The sequence below is a fragment of the Hypanus sabinus genome, unplaced genomic scaffold, assembly GCF_030144855.1.
Source record: "Hypanus sabinus isolate sHypSab1 unplaced genomic scaffold, sHypSab1.hap1 scaffold_497, whole genome shotgun sequence".
In the NCBI taxonomy this organism is placed as follows: Eukaryota; Metazoa; Chordata; class Chondrichthyes; order Myliobatiformes; family Dasyatidae; genus Hypanus; species Hypanus sabinus.
The window spans coordinates 187,988-204,167 of NW_026781365.1; the positions used below are offsets into that span (position 1 = coordinate 187,988).

The 16,180-nt window shown below is 43.7% G+C and overlaps 1 pseudogene; it reads left to right on the top strand.

Annotated features, from left to right (window-relative positions):
- The first annotated feature begins 1,795 nt into the window (after window positions 1–1,795).
- Window positions 1,796–10,084, top strand: LOC132389196 (gastrula zinc finger protein XlCGF26.1-like; annotated as a pseudogene).
- Window positions 10,085–16,180: the final 6,096 nt, after the last annotated feature.

Here is a 16,180-nt window from a genome sequence, read left to right on the forward strand (position 1 = left end):
AATGGCTGAGCATGGTGCGATGAATGTGCTGAGCTGTGTATATCACAATGCAAGAAGCATCGTAGGAAAGCCAGATAAGCTCAGGACAGGGAATTATGATATTGAATCAATTACTAGGACTTGTTTCCACCCAACAATCTGTGGTGTTTGGAGGAACAGATTTGTCGGGAGATCACAATAGACAATAGGTGCAGAAGTAGACCATTCGACCCCTCGAGCCTGCACCACCATTCTGAGATCATGGCTGATCAACTACTATCAATACCCGGTCCCTGCCTTGTCCCCATATCCCTTGATTCCCCTATCCATAAGATACTTATCTAGCTCCTTCTTGAAAGCATCCAGAGAATTGGCCTCCACAACCTTCCATGACAGTGCATTCCAGGCCCCCACAACTCTCCTTAACTCCTTAGTTTTTCCTTAACTCTGTCCAAAATGACCAACCCCTTATTCTCAAACCATACCCTCTGGTACTGGACTCTGGAACATATTTCCTGCCTTTATCTTGTCCAATCCCTTAATGATCTTATATGTTTCAATCAGATCCCCTCTCAATCTCCTTAATTCCAGCGTGTAAAAGCCCAGTCTCTATAACCGCTCTGCGTAAGACAGTCCAGACATCCCAGGAATTAAACTCGTGAATCTACGCTGCACTTTCTTGACAGCCAGTATGTCATTCCTTAACCCTGGAGACCAAAACTGTACACAATACTCCAGGTGTAGTCTCACTAGGGCTCTGTACAAATGCAAGAGGATTTCCTTGCGCTTGTACTGAAATTCCCTTTGTAATAAAGGCCAATATTCCATTAGCCTTCTTCACTGCCTGCTGCATTTGCTCATTCACATTCAGTGACTGATGAACAAGGACTCCTAGATCTCTTACCTAACTCTACACCATTCAGATAATAGTCTGACTTCCTGTTCTTACTCCCAAAGTGGATAACCTTACACTTATTCACATTAAACGTCATCTGCCAAGTATCTGCCCACTCACCCAGCCTATCCAAGTCACCCTGAATTCTCCTAACATCCTCATCACATGTCACCCAACATACCACCCAACTTAGTATCATCAGCAAATTTGCTGATGTTATTTTCAATGCCTTCATCCAAATCGTTGACATAAATTGTAAACAGCTGTGGTCCCAATACCGAGCCCTGTGGTACCCCACTAGTCACCACCTACCATTCCGAGAAACACCCATTCACCACTACCCTTTACTTTCTATCTGCCAGCCAGTTTTCTATCCATGTCAATGCCTTCCCCCCGATGCCATGAGCTTTGATTTTACCCACCAATCTCCTATGTGGGACCTTATCAAATGCCTTCTGAAAATCGAGGTACACTATATCCACTAGATCTCCCCCGTCCAACTTCCTGGTTACATCCTCGAAAAACTCCAACAGATTAGTCAAGCATGATTTACCCTTGGTAAATCCATGCTGGCTCGGCCCAATCCTATCACTGCTATCGAGATATGCCACTATTTCATCCTTAATAATGGACTCTAGCATCTTCCCCACCACCGATGTCAGGCTGACAGGTCGATAGTTCTCTGTTTTCTCCCTCCCTACTTTCTTAAAAAGAAAGATAACATTAGCCATTCTCCAATCCTCAGGAACTGATCCTGAATCTAAGGAACATTGGAAAATGATTACCAATGCATCCGCAATTTCCAGGGCCACCTCCTTTAATACCCTAGGATGCAGACCATCTGGACCTGGGGATTTGTCAGCCTTCAGTCCCATCAGTCTTCTCAACACCATTTCCTTCCTAATGTTAATGTGTTTCATTTCCTCTGTCACCCTATGTCCTTGGGTATCACAGACCATGCCAAGAAACAAAGGTTGATTCAATAACTGATTTTAACTTTCCATATTTTGACTAGGACTCCCATAATGTAAAAGGACTAGATGGGGTAGAGTTTGTCAAATGTGCCCTTATTCAGTACGTAGAATTCCCGATGCAGAAGTGTGCAATAAGCTGTTAGGAAATGATCCAGGGCTGGTGACAGACATTAGTGATCATAATGCCATGAGATTCAAAGTAAATATGGAAAAAGATAGGTCTGGACCACGGGTTGAGATTCTAAATTGGAGAAAGGTCAATTTGGATGGTATCAGAAAGGATCTGACGTGTGGTTTGGGACAGGCTGTTTTCTGGCAATGGTAAGTGGGAGGCCTTCAGAAATGAAATTTTGAGCGTGTGGAGTTTGAATGTGCCTGCCGAAATAAAAGCTGAAAGGTACCTGGTGCAGGGAGCTGTGCTTTTCAGGAGATATTGAGGCCCGGATCATTTTGTTCCTCTGAATGCCTCAGACTGTTGGGTGCTACCAAGACTCATTAATGACTACAAATCATAATTCCAAGCCTTGAGCTCATCTGACTTTTTTTTTTACTCATTATCTGTTAGTTTCCAAAAGCTTCCCAATAGTTTTTGCTCTTTTGTTTGCCCTCACTTTGGCTTTTATGTTGGCTTTGGCTTCTCATTTCAGCCAAAGTTGTGTCCTCCTGCCTTTCCAATACTTCCACTTCTTTGGGATGTATCAATCACTCGGCTCCCGAATTGTTCCCAGAAACTCTAGCCATTGCAGCTCCATTGTCCCTCCTACCTTTTCCCTTCCAAACAAGTTTGGACAACTTCTCTGCCATAGAAATATGGAGAAGTTCAGTACAGAAACAGTCTATTTGGCCCATCTAGTCAATGCCGAAAAAACATTTAAGCTGTCTAATACAACTACCTGCTCCGGGATCATCACCCTCCATAACCCTACAATCCAGGTACCTATCAAACTTCTCTTAATCGTGAATTTGAGGTCATATTCACCACTTGCGCTGGCATCTCATTCCACACTCTCCCAACCATTTCAGTAAAGAGCTTTTCCACACTATCCCATTAAATGGTCACCTTCCACTTACCCATGACCTCTGGTTATCATCCCACCCAACCTCAGTGGAAAAAGCTGTCTGCATTTACCTGATCCATACCCTCATAATTTTCTATACTTCTCACAAATCCTCAAAGCAAGGTTTAATTTCCTTGTTTATATTTAGAGCCTTTTTTAGGTGTATAAAATGATGAGCGGTATTGATCGTGTGGATAGCCAGAGGTTTTTTTCTCAGGGTTGAAATGGCTAACTTGAGGGGGCATAGTTTCAAGGTGCTTGGAAATAGCTACCATGGGGATGTCAGGCATAAGTTTTTTATACACAGAGAGTTGTGGGTGACGGTAGCGGTGGTCGAGGCAGGTACAGTAGGGTCTTTTAACAGCCTCTTAGATAGGTACATGGAGCTTAGGAAAATAGAGGGCTATGCGCTGGGGAAATTCTGGGCAGTTACCAGAGTAAGTTACATGGTTGGCACATTTTAGGCTGAAAAATCTGGAATATGCTGTAGACTTCTATGTTTGAAGTTGAACAGCAAAGTAACTTCTCTTCTTTAAACTGTACATGTCTAGGATTTTAATGCCACTTTCCCACACTCCCATAGACCCTTTGTCCATCTCCTGAGTAAATAGAGATGAAAAATTATTTAAGATCTCGGCCATCTGCTTTGGTTCCACACGTGGGTTGCACTCTCTCTTGGAGGCTGCTTCGAGGGTCTCTCTCTCCTGAAGCAAATACAGTTCTCTTTATATCATGCAGTCATGTACACAGATACCTGTGGGTTCACCCCCCTTAGTTTCTCTACAGATGGGTATTGTTAACTTTATCAGTCATAAATTGTTTGTATAACAGTTTTATTTGCTACTATGTGTGGATGCAGACAGACACAGGCCCACCACCCAAAGTCTGCTGCCCTTGTAAATAGTCACTCGCTCTAATTGCTTATCTTGCAGGAGCCATGAGAAACACAAGGCACAATGTGCTTCTCACACCAAGGCTGCTCACCCGCTCAGCTTATCTCATGGGAAAGCAATTGTGCCTTTCTACTCTTATTCTCAAGCTCATGGATGCTATGACCTTTAAAAAAAATAGCCAGGGTCACAAGTGGCCTACGAGATGCTAACTTCTTAATATGACAGTGATATCTTAATTCCAGGTGTTGATCCACGCCCTTAACACATCCACCTGTCCTACACTGTTACTTGTATTGAAATATACCGGGCTCAGCATATTCACAGCACAATGCTCAACTTTTTCATTCCTGACTTTGAGGACAGAACAACATCTGTCTCCACCACCCCTCCAATATCTGTTCTGTTATTCAGGCTCCCATTCCCCCTGCAACTTTAGATTAACCCCCCCCCCTTACCCCCACCTCCCACTATGCAGGTCTATCAGCCCTTTGGCTTTCCTCTCCCAGATCTATAAAAAGGAGGTGCATACCAGCTACAGGTAAATAGGAAGAAATGGGGTACAAGAAATTCAAGTGAATACTTATGAAAGAAATAAAAGAAGGCATGAGATTGTCCCAGCAGACAAGGTGAAGGGAAATCCTCAGAGATTCTGCAGATGCGTTGAGAGCAAAAAGATTGCAAGCGAAAAAAAAAATCATCTGAAAGATCAGAATATGAGGAGACAAAATAGATGGGGGAGATATTTTTCTGCTTCCGTATTTACACAGAAGATGGACACAGTATATAGAAGTGAGGTAAAGCAGCATCAACTCCATGGACCCTGTACAGATTACAGAGGTGGAGGTGTTTGCTGTCTTAAGGGAAATTACCATGGATAAGTTCCCAGGGCCTGTCAAGTTGTTCCCTTGGACCCTGTGGACGACAAGTGCAGAAATTGTTGGGGTCAAAGCACAGATATTTAAATCCCCGTTAGTGACAGGTGAGGAACTGGAGGATTGGAGGACAGCCAGTGTTGTTCCACTGTTCAAGAAAGACTCTAAAAATAAACTAGGAAATTATACATTGGTGAGCCTGATATCACTAGTGGGAAAGTTATTGGAAAGTGTGTGCAGGTTGCAGATATTTCATTTTAAAATCTTTTTTTAAATAAATTATTATTGATGATTAACAAAAAAGATACATTAAGTCGATATGTCATTATGTACAATAAAAAATTAAATTAGCAAATAACTGATTAACAAAGCTAAGCAATATATCAGTAATAATAAGAAAAAATAAATTTATAAGAATATTTTTTGAAAGAAAAAGAAGCAAAAAAATACCCTGTTAACTAAAAAAAACCCTGAAAGAAAAAAACAAAAAAAAGCATTAGCAGCAGAACCCCGGAGCTATACATCATACACGCTTGCATAAAAAATAAACATCAATCCACTAACTCAAATCCATTTAAAGAAAAATCAGAATGAAACCATATTAATTAACTCAAATCAGATGATAGAGGTGGGCAAATGAACTCCACCTTTTCTCAAAATCAAATTGAGAATCAAAAGTTTGACTTCTGATTTTCGCCAAACTAAGACATAACATCACCTGAGAAAACCATTGTATCAACGTAGGAGCAGAAGCATCTTTCCATTTCAACAAAATAGCCCTTCTGGCCGATAATGTGACAAATGCAATTACATGTTGGTCTGATGGAGAAATACCATGAAAATATTGTGGGATTATGCCAAATAAAACAGTCAATTTATTAGGTTGTAAATTAATTTTTAAAACTTTAGAAATTGTAGAGAAAATAAACTTCCAAAAATGTTTCAGTACAGAACATGACCAAAACATATAGGAGCTGGATATACAAGTATTTGGATCAATGTGGACTGATTCAGGATAGGCAGCATGGCTTGGTCCTGTCTAACCGATCTTACAGAGTCTCTCGAAGAAGTTATCAGGAAAGTGGATGAAGATAAGGCAGAGGATATCTACGTGGACTTCAGCAAGGCACTTGACGAAGTCTCATATGGGATGTTGGTCAAGAAGGTTCAGTCACTCAGCATTCAGGATGAGATAGTAAATTGGATGAGTAAATTGGGAAAAGCCAGAGTGTGGTAGCAGATGGTTGCCTCTCTGACCGGAGGCCTGCGCCTAATGGTGTGCCACAGGGATCACTGTTGGATCTGTTGGTGTTTGTCATCTATATCAGTAATCTGGATGTTAACATGGTTCGCTGGATCAGCAACTCTGTGGATGAAACCAAGATTTGGGTGTAGTGAACAGCAAGGAAGACTATCACGGCTTGCAGTGTGATCTGGACCCGCTGGAAAAATGGGTTATGTAATGCAAAATGGAATTTAATTGAGACAAGTTGCATTTTGGTAGGACCTAGGTCTTACACAGTGAATGGGAGGGCACTGAGGAACACTGTTGAAGAAAGGGATCTGGGAATACAGATTCACTGGGAATTCACTGCAAGTGGTGTCACAGTTTGATAGGGACGGAAAGAAAGATTTCGTCACATTGGCCTTAATAAACCAAAGTACTGAGTACAGGAGATGGATGTTATGTTGACTTTGTACAAGACATTGGTGAGGCCTAATTTGGAGTATTGTGTGCAGTTTTGGTCACCTACCTACATGAAAGATGTAAAAGAGGTTGAAAGAGTTCATTGAAAATTCACAAGGATGTTGCCAGGTCTGGAGCACTTGGGTTATAAGGGAAGATTGTACAGGTCAGGATTTTATTCCTTGGAACATAAAAGACTGAGGGGAGATTTGATTGTGATAGAGGGGCATAGCTCGGGTAAATGCAAGCTGGCTTTTACCACTGAGATGGGGTGGGACTACAACCAGCGACCATGGGTTAAGGGTGAAAGGTGAAACGTTAAGGGAAACATGAGGGGAAACTTCTTCACACAGACGGTCATCTGGGTGTGGAATGAGCAGCCAGCACAAGTGGTGCAATTTCAGCTTTTAAGATCTTTGTATAGGTACCTAAATGGTAAGGGTATGGGAGTGTGCAGTTGAAGTAGTTCAGCACTAACTAGATGGCCAAAAGGGCCTGTTTCTGTGTTGTAATTTTCTATTACTGTAACAAGAACCTGAAATAATACAAAAATTCATTCTAAATCCTTTTAACAGCTGTGAAGACCAACCATTCATCTCAGCAGGAATTTTTTTTTATATATGGCATTAAAACTGTGGCACGTTAAGTTAAGGAAAATCCCAGTTGCACATCAAGAAAGACTATTTGCATGAAACTGTTTCAGTTACTGTGGGGCCAGGCACCAATGCTGCTCAGCAGGAACCGGGAATAATACCAATGCATAGAGTCAAACTGAGCCAAGGTACAAATTGGAGATGGCAGAAATGCCCATTCCTATAGAGACACAAGAGCATGAGGAAATTGATGGTCATTCCAGATACCAGCACTGTGCCCAGTCAGGAGATAATTTCTCTCTCCAACTTGGGTTGAACCTCACTGTAACAGTGTGATACCAGTTCAAACCTTGGCAACTCAAGTGATCTCATCTGAAATGTTGTCCTACACCCATTGATGGATTTTGTAAATCTTGTTACAGGTTGAGAATGAGAAGGAATTTATCTCCAAGACTCTCAAACACGGCACACCAGTTTTGCTGTCTCTGACTAGATACTTAAGAAGTGGAGCAAGAGATTCAATAGACCATCTGTCCTTCACAGACTGTGGGGAGGGATTCACTCGGTCCTTTGGCCAACTGGCATGTCTGTCATTTTACGCAGGGGAAAGGCTGTTCACCTGCTCAGACAGTGGGAACGGATTGACTCGGTTATCTCGATTGAAGGTACATCAGCAAGTTCACACTGGGTAAGGCCATTCACCTGTTCCGTGTGTGGGAAGGGATTCAGTCAGTCTTCCCACCTGTGCACACACCAGTCAGTTCATAACACACCAGGCAGAGGCTGGTCATCTGCTGAACTTCTGGGAAAGGATCCACTCAGTCATCTAACCTAATGGCTCATCAGCGAGTTCACACTGGGGATAAGCCGTTCACCTGCTCAGATTGTGGGAAGAGATTCATTCATTCATCCAGCCTACAGAGACATCAGCGAGTTCACACTGGGGAGAAGCCGTTCATCTGCTCAGAATGTGGGAAGGGATTCACTGATTCATCCAGCCTACAGAGACATCAGCGAGTTCACACTGGGGAGAAACCGTTCACCTGCTCAGAATGTGGGAAGAGATTCACTCAGTCATCCACCCTACAGAATCACCAGCGAGTTCACACTGGGGAGAAGCCATTCACCTGCACAATCTGTGGGAAGAGATTCACCCAGTCATCCACCCTACTGAGTCACCAGCGTGTTCACACTGGAGAGAGGCCATTCACCTGCTTAGACTGTGGGAAGAGATTCACTCATTCATCCACCCTACTGAGTCACAAGCAAGTTCACACGGGGGAGAGGCCGTTTACCTGCTCAGAATGTGGGAAGGGATTCATTGATTCATCCAGCCTACAGAGACACCAGCGAATTCACACTGGGGAGAAGCCGTTCACCTGCTCAGAATGTGGGAAGGGATTCATTGATTCATCCAGCCTACGGAGACATCAGAGAGTTCACACTGGAGAGAGGCCATTCACCTGCTCAGAATGTGGGAAGGGATTCATTCAGTTATTCCACCTACAGAATCATCAGCGAGTTCACACTAGTGTGAGGCCATTCACCTGCACAATCTGTGGGAAGAGATTCACACAGTCATCCACCCTACTGAGTCATCAGCGAGTTCACACTGGAGAGAGGCCATTCACCTGCTCAGACTGTGGGAAGAGATTCACTCATTCATCCACCCTACTGAGTCACCAGCGAGTTCACACTGGGGAGAGGCCGTTCACCTGCTCAGACTGTGGGAAGGGATTCATTGATTCATCCAGCCTACAGAGACATCAGCGAGTTCACACTGGGGAGAGGCCATTCACCTGCTCAGAATGTGGGAAGGGATTCACTCAGTTATCCAACCTACTGAGTCATCAGCGAGTTCACACTGGAGAGAGGCCATTCGCCTGCTCAGACTGTGGGAAGAGATTCACTCATTCATCCACCGTACTGAGTCATCAGCGAGTTCACACTGGGGAGAGGCCGTTCATCTGCTCAGTCTGTGGGAAGAGATTCACTCGGTCATCCGAACTACAGAGTCACCAACGAGTTCACATTAGGGAGAAGCCGTTCACTTGTTCATTCTGTGGGAAGGGATTCACTAAGTCATCCACACTACAGAGTCACCAGCGAGTTCACACTGGAGAGAGGCCGTTCACCTGCTCAGTCTGTGGGAAGAGATTCACTCAGTCATCCAACCTACAGACTCATCAGCGAGTTCACACTGGGGAGAAGCCGTTTACCTGCTCAGAATGCGGGAAGAGATTCACTCGCTCTTCCACCCTACAGAGACATCAGCAAGTTCACACCGGGGAGAAGCCGTTCATCTGTTCATAATTTGGGAAAGGATTCACTCAGTCATCCCAACTACTGGCACACCAGTCAGTTCACAATGGGGAGTGGTCGTTATTATGAATCCCTAGGTTTTGCTTGCTGTGGACTGTCATTTTAAGAGAGAGAGACAGAAATTAGGATGGTGAGTCAGTCTGACTTGCAGGTTGTTTAATTTGCTCACAGCTTGTTTAGTTTTAACTGAGGACAGAGACACTCAGACGGAGAGGAAGGAGGAAAAGTGGAAGGATCGGAACCGGGGAACTAGTGGCTGAGGGTCACTGTTTGGAACTTTCCTGTGACCACAAGGGTGGGTTAATTATCGATTCACCATATATCGAATGTGTGGTTATCACCTCGTTTGATCCATAGGTGTGGATCGGATTTGGCGTATCCTGTGAAGACCACTTATGTGTTAACCCTTGTCTGGGTTTGATGTGATAATTCACTTGAAGATGATACCCCTTGTGACAAGTCACTTTCAGTGATAATTTGTATGTGGATTTGGAACGATGAAGCATAAAATCTACAGCGACTGTTGTCTCGTTTTACCACAGTGGAGCCTGTGGAATTCGACATAATTGCCTTCTCTCGCCATTTACCCTGGATTACAAATATCTCTCTCATCACCTATTCTGTGGTTATACTGAACTTTCATACTCTAACACATCAAGACTTGAAGCCTTGTTTCCCCCAAGCTTAATAGTTTGGAAGTTATATTTACACACATATATACACATAACTTCTGATTTTCTTGCTTAAGTTACTGTATTATAACTAGATTCTAATAAAGATCCTTTTATCATCAAAAACAGTCTTCAGGTGTCGTCTATTGCTGCTGGTTTGTTTCTAAAGCGTTACGATTCATAACAAAATTGGGGGTGTGTCCTGGATATGAACAGATTTGGGAGCATATTGATTGATTAATTATTGATTTCATTGGGGAAATCCCTTTTGATTTATTTGTGTGTGGAATATCAGCATCAATAGATGTTGATAGATTTCCGGAAGCCTCAACCTCTGAGGCATTAGAGGATGCCAGTAGGATTGAGTTGTTGAGTATTGGTAAAAGGTGAAATTGACAATGAAGAGAGCACATATGAAGAGGATAATAGCAGAACATTATTTATCTGAGGGTGTGTTTAAAGTGGAGGAGTTGGAGGTGTTTTCTGAAAGCAATCTTAGCGAGCTGGAGGTCCAGTACAAGATAGAAAAATTAAAGATGGAGGCTGCAGAAAGGCAGAGGCAGTTTGAGGCTAGAGAGGCAGAAAAACAGAGGGAGGAAGCAGAAAGACAGAGGGTGTTAGAGCTGGAAAATATAGAGAGATTGCAGCAAAGGGATCTGGCATTAGACTCTGGTGATAAGTTTGAGGCCAGTCAGTAAGTTAAATTGGTAGAACAAACATGAGGAAAGTGGTTCGACTGTGGTTCTCCCTATAGATGCTGCCTGGACTGCTGTGTTCCTCCAGCATTTTGTGTGTGTTAGTTAAATTGGAACCTCCTTTTTACGAGGCAGAGTTTGATGAATACTTTCAGCTGTTTGAGAAGGTTGCTCAGAGTTTAAAGTGGCCAAAAGAGGACTGGCATATTCTCTTACAAAGTGTAATTAAGGGGAAGGCTCAGCAAGCATATTCTGTTTTGACAGTTGATGAAGCAGCTGATTTTGACATAGTGAAACAGGGTGTGCTCTAAGCTTATGGGTTGGTCCCTGAAGCATACAGGCAAAAGTTTAGACATTTTGAAATCTGTGAGGCAGACTTATATGGAATTTGCTTATGAGAAGTATGTGTGTTTTGACCACTGGTGCACATATAAGAATATAAGTGATGATCTTAACAGCTTGAAAGAGTTGGTTTTAATTGAACAATTTGAAAGATGCGTCTCTGATGACATAAAGGCATATTTAGATGAAAAGGATGCTGCCACTTTGCAGGAGTCTGCTAGATCAGCAGATGAGTTTGCTTTAACTCATAATGTTAAAGTTACCCAGAATACGAGTTTCCAAAAGAGTAGCAGGGATCACCAGGGTAAACCAGAAATTAAAGCTGGGACTAGTGACACGAGTAAGGATGAAGGGAAGCAGCTGAAGGAGAAATATTCTGGTCTTACTTGTTACTATTGTAAGAAAGCTGCTCATATGATGACCAATTGTTCAATTTGAACTTGCATTTGGTCAGAGAGTGAGGGAGCTTTGACCTTGTTACAGGAACAGTGGATTGATGGAGATGTACATGTTAACCTGTCAGACTATGTTTTGAAATTCAAAATCAAACTACACCAGTCCTGTAGTCTAGCAAGACAAAATTTAAAGATTTCTCAAAACACAATGAAGTTTTGGTTTGATTAGCGGGCTTGTGAACGAAAATACCAGGTGGGGGATAAGGTGCTTGCTTTATTTCCAATGTGGGTGAATCCACTTAAGGCGAAACTCAATGGACCGCAAGAAATAATCTCTCGTTAACTATGTGAATTATGTTATTAAAAGACCAGACCAACGTAAATTAACACAGGTAGTACACATCAATAAGATAAACCCTTATGTTGACAAGCAGGCACCATCTGTGAGTGTTGTCAAAACATATGAACCTGGCAACCCTGAGAATGAAACAGTTGACTCGTCCGAGACTTTTCACAAGCCAAACACTGTCCCAGTTAAGCTAATGAACTCGGTTGTTCAAGAAATCATTGATAACAAATTGGCTCATCTGCAGCCAAAGCAACAACAACTGCTGAAGGAATTAATTCTGAAGTATAAAGATTTATTTCCTATCGTTCCCAAGCAAACTACGGTCACAGTATATGACGTAGATATTGGTCAATCCAACCCAATTAAACAACACACATATTGCATGAATGTAGAAAAGTGTAAATTGGCTGAGCAAGAAATTGAATATATGCTGAACAATGGTATTATTAGGCCTGTGATTATGGACTGTGCCTCTAAGAACCATGTCTGTAAAAGAGAGAGAGAGAGAGAGACGAGCACAAGCAGCTTGTTACAGAGACAGATAGAGCAGAGGGCCTGCATGATGGACAGCTGGTGTTCAGCACAATGGTATTTAAAGGAGCGTTGCTGTTTGTTTCATAGGACAGGCAGACACACAAAGGCTAGTGGGAAGAGTTGTCACTGAAGTTTTAAATGCCCTCGCGTGTGGGGTTGAGGATCGGTTATGATGAATCGGTCTGTGACTATTAGTGCATGTGAGAGCAACCCTGTGAAATCTGCTGAAAACCTTTGCCTGGGTTGGTAGATTTCACTTGAAGATGAAGCTCTTTAGTTGGTCGCATTTGACTAAATTGGAAGATTCGGAGAACATCGACACCTGTTTACTTGAATGCCAAATTTCTCACTCACTTCAATCCTGTGAACTGAACTGAATATCCTTACCACACCAGCGTAAGACTGTATCATTTACCGCCTAAGTTTGGGACATATATATTTAAAACTATATATGCATAACACTGCTAGATTTTGCACTGATTATGGAAAGGTAAATGCAGTAACAATAACAGATGTCTATCCTATCCCTCAGTTGAATGATTGCATCGTAAGGTTGGAAAAGCTATATTTCTAACAAAGATTGATCTGTTGAGAGATTATCGATGTGTTCCGTTGACGGACGGAGGTAGAGAAATTTCTGTGTTTGTGACACCATCTGGGTTGTACGAATACAATATTTTGCTGTTTGGAATGAAAAATGCCCCAGGAACATTCCAGAGAATGATTGATTCTGTAATTCGAGAGTTGGAACACACAGATACCTGTTCTACTGACGTAGTCACTGGGAGTGACACTTCGGAAGAGCATATCTCTGCAGTAGAAAAGCTGTTTGACAGGCTTTCCCAGGCCAGCCTTACAGTTAACTTAGCTAAGAGTGAACTTGGCCATGCCACTGTGACCTATGATGGCTATGTTGTAGGTCAAGTCAAGTTGGCTTCTGTTCAGGCAAAAGTCCAGGTAATTTTCTGAAGTTTCTATTCCGACTGGTAACAAGGCTCTTGGAAGGTTTCTGGGAATGGTTGGATATTATTGTAAGAACTTTGTAAGAGCTTTGCTGGCATCGCTCTTCCGCTGACTAATCTCCTGAAGAAGGGTGACAAGTTTGTTTGAACCAAGTCTTGTCAGGAGATTGATTGAAAATTATTATTTGAGATTAGGCCAATCAATGTAATGTCGTCAACAAATTGAATTCACAGATTTGAGCTGTGAGTGGCGACACAAGTCGTGGGTGCACAGAGAGTAAAGGAAGGGGCAAGGAGACACCCCTGTGGGGTATGTGTGCTGACGGTCAGAGAGACAGAGGTGAGGGAGCCCATTCTCGCGATCTGACAGGAAGTCCAGGATCCAGCTGCACAAGACAGGGTGAAGGCCGAGGTCTGTGAGCTTCTTGTCGATACGTCACGCCTTCGTATGGCTACTGCTCTGCCCATGACCGCAAGGAACTGCAGAGAACTTAGGAGAGCCGAGAACATCAGAGAAACAAGCCTCCCCTCCATGGACTCTTCCTACACTTCCCCTGCCTCGGAAAAGCAGGCAATGTACTCAAAGCTCCTCACAACCTGGACATTCTTGCTGCAAAACCGCTCTCCCTTCAAGTAAGCGATACAAAAGCCTTAACGCGCGTACCACCTGGCTCAAGGTCGGCTTCCTGTCTGCGGTTATAAGCCAAATGAATGATAAAATGGACTCGGCCTCACAATGTAACTCGACGTGACCCTGCACCAGATGTCTATCTGCACTGCACTTTCTCTGCAGCCATAATGCTTTGTTACAGTTATTGTCTTGTCGTATATCAACTCAATGTACTGTCGTAATGTATTGATCTGTGTGGATGGTACATCAGGCAAGATTTTCACTGTAGCTCAGTACACGATGATAATAAACAATATCCCCATTTTAATTGTGTGGAAATATTAGACAGACAGAGCTTCTGCTTTGGAACCACAGAAGGAAACTTAACTGTTGCCTTTTCTGAGGAATACCAATAAATAGAAAATGCTTCAATCTCACATTACGGTAACTGGGATCAGGTGACCGGTGATGGGTCTCCCATATCAATATCAGAATCAAGTTTAATTGCACCAGCATATGTCATGAAATTTGTTGTCTCTGCGGCAGCGGTAGAACCTAACTCATAACAATAACCAAACCAGAAATGTGGAGGATTCATTTAAATCAGTCCATGTTTATAAACACTAATTTCTATTCATATTCCTCCGGCCTCACTGGACAGGAACACTGAAACAACAAGTGAGAGACAGCAAGAGGAGGCCATTCAGCCCCTCTAACCATCAACAAAATGGCGGCTGCTCTCTCATCTCACCTGTTTCTGCACAATGCTCATTTCCTCGATCCCTTTGGTCTGCACATTTCTGCCGGCCTCTGTTTTATGTGAGGACGATCACCGAGTCTTCACTGCCCTCTGTCGTGTGTTTTTAGGGACATTCCCCACCCTCAGAGTGGAGACATTTCCCCTCATCTCAGTCCGGGACAGTCCATCCCCTTTTTCAGAGACTGGGATCCCTGGTTCAACTGGTAATGATGTTGTGCATATCAATATGTTCACCTCTCAGTCTTAAGTGAAAGGGTTATCGCATTTGATCTTTCTCCATATGATGACCCCACCACTCCAGGGATCAGTCTGGTGAATCTTCATTGCACTCTCTATCACAAATACTCTCTAACCTCTTTGTTAATCCTCTACGGAATTAATTTCCATCTTCTGCAGCCCCGTGTTGCCCCAACCACTCATCTCCCACCCCCGTCACTATTTCCACCTTCCCACCTCGCCCCTCACCTGGATCCACCTCTCACTCCCCAGCTCTTGCCCCATCCCCACCCCTCACCTCCTTTCTCTGACTATTTCCCGTCCACTCTCAGTCCAGAGGGAGGGTCTCAGCCCAAAAGGGTCCATTTCCCTCCACAGATGCTGCCTGACCCACTGAGTTCCTCCGGCAGTTTGTTCTTTCGTCTGTATAACCCGTGTTAGTATGGGGAGCGGGATTTTACACCATATTCTAGGTACAGTGTCAACAAAACCCAAATAATTGTCACTTTGCGCAGACCATTGGCTCCAATTGCAGGGTAACAGTGTGCCGGTGTTTGCCCCCCAATGTGGTGAATCCCTCTGCTCGCCACCACCATGGGTTTCAGTCATTTCCAGAGATGAGCCCCTCCTGTCCCCACCGGGACAAACATCCTGTCCGCCCCCCTCACACCATCTTCATCCTTTCAGTAAAATCATCCTCCTCTCTCCCGGAATCGCCGATGGGCCGAGCGGTCTCCTCCTACCTCTCAGTGATACATCAGACTCCGGCCTCAGGAGATGCTTCACAAACTGCGCAACTTCCCTTGGACGGAAATGGAAATAAATCAGAAAGCGGACATTTACTTTGGGATTTGTTCCGCCCTGACGGGAGATTGACACTTTAGTGGGAAAGTTTCCGCGAGGCAATGTCCACTTGGCTTGTCTGCCTCCATTACTGGTTGTAACCAGTGATTGACATTGCTTCGCATCAATGGGAGTAGCGCAGCCCCTGAAGCTTTGGTTTACAGCGGTCGAGGTGGGGACGGTCACGCGATTGGTGGCTCAGCCGTTAAACCGATAAAGCTCGAGCTCACCAGCGTGTGGGTGATGTAAGACACCACGCACATGAGGGCAGCCCATGTGTGACGTCAGGCGCGTGAATTCGCGTGTGTGACGTCACCTGTGTGGGAGCGCTTGTAATTAAAACACCTGAATGGACGTTTCTGATCATTCCAGTGGGACAACAACATTAATCTCGGGTTTCATCACTGAATCCAGTGTTGTGAGATATAAAGTCCCCTGATATGTGTCCGGCTGTGCCGTGTTGTTGGTGGAGTGGGCAGCGTGGTGTTTGTCTCGATTCGGGTCACAACACCAGAATTGCCAGCGGGGTC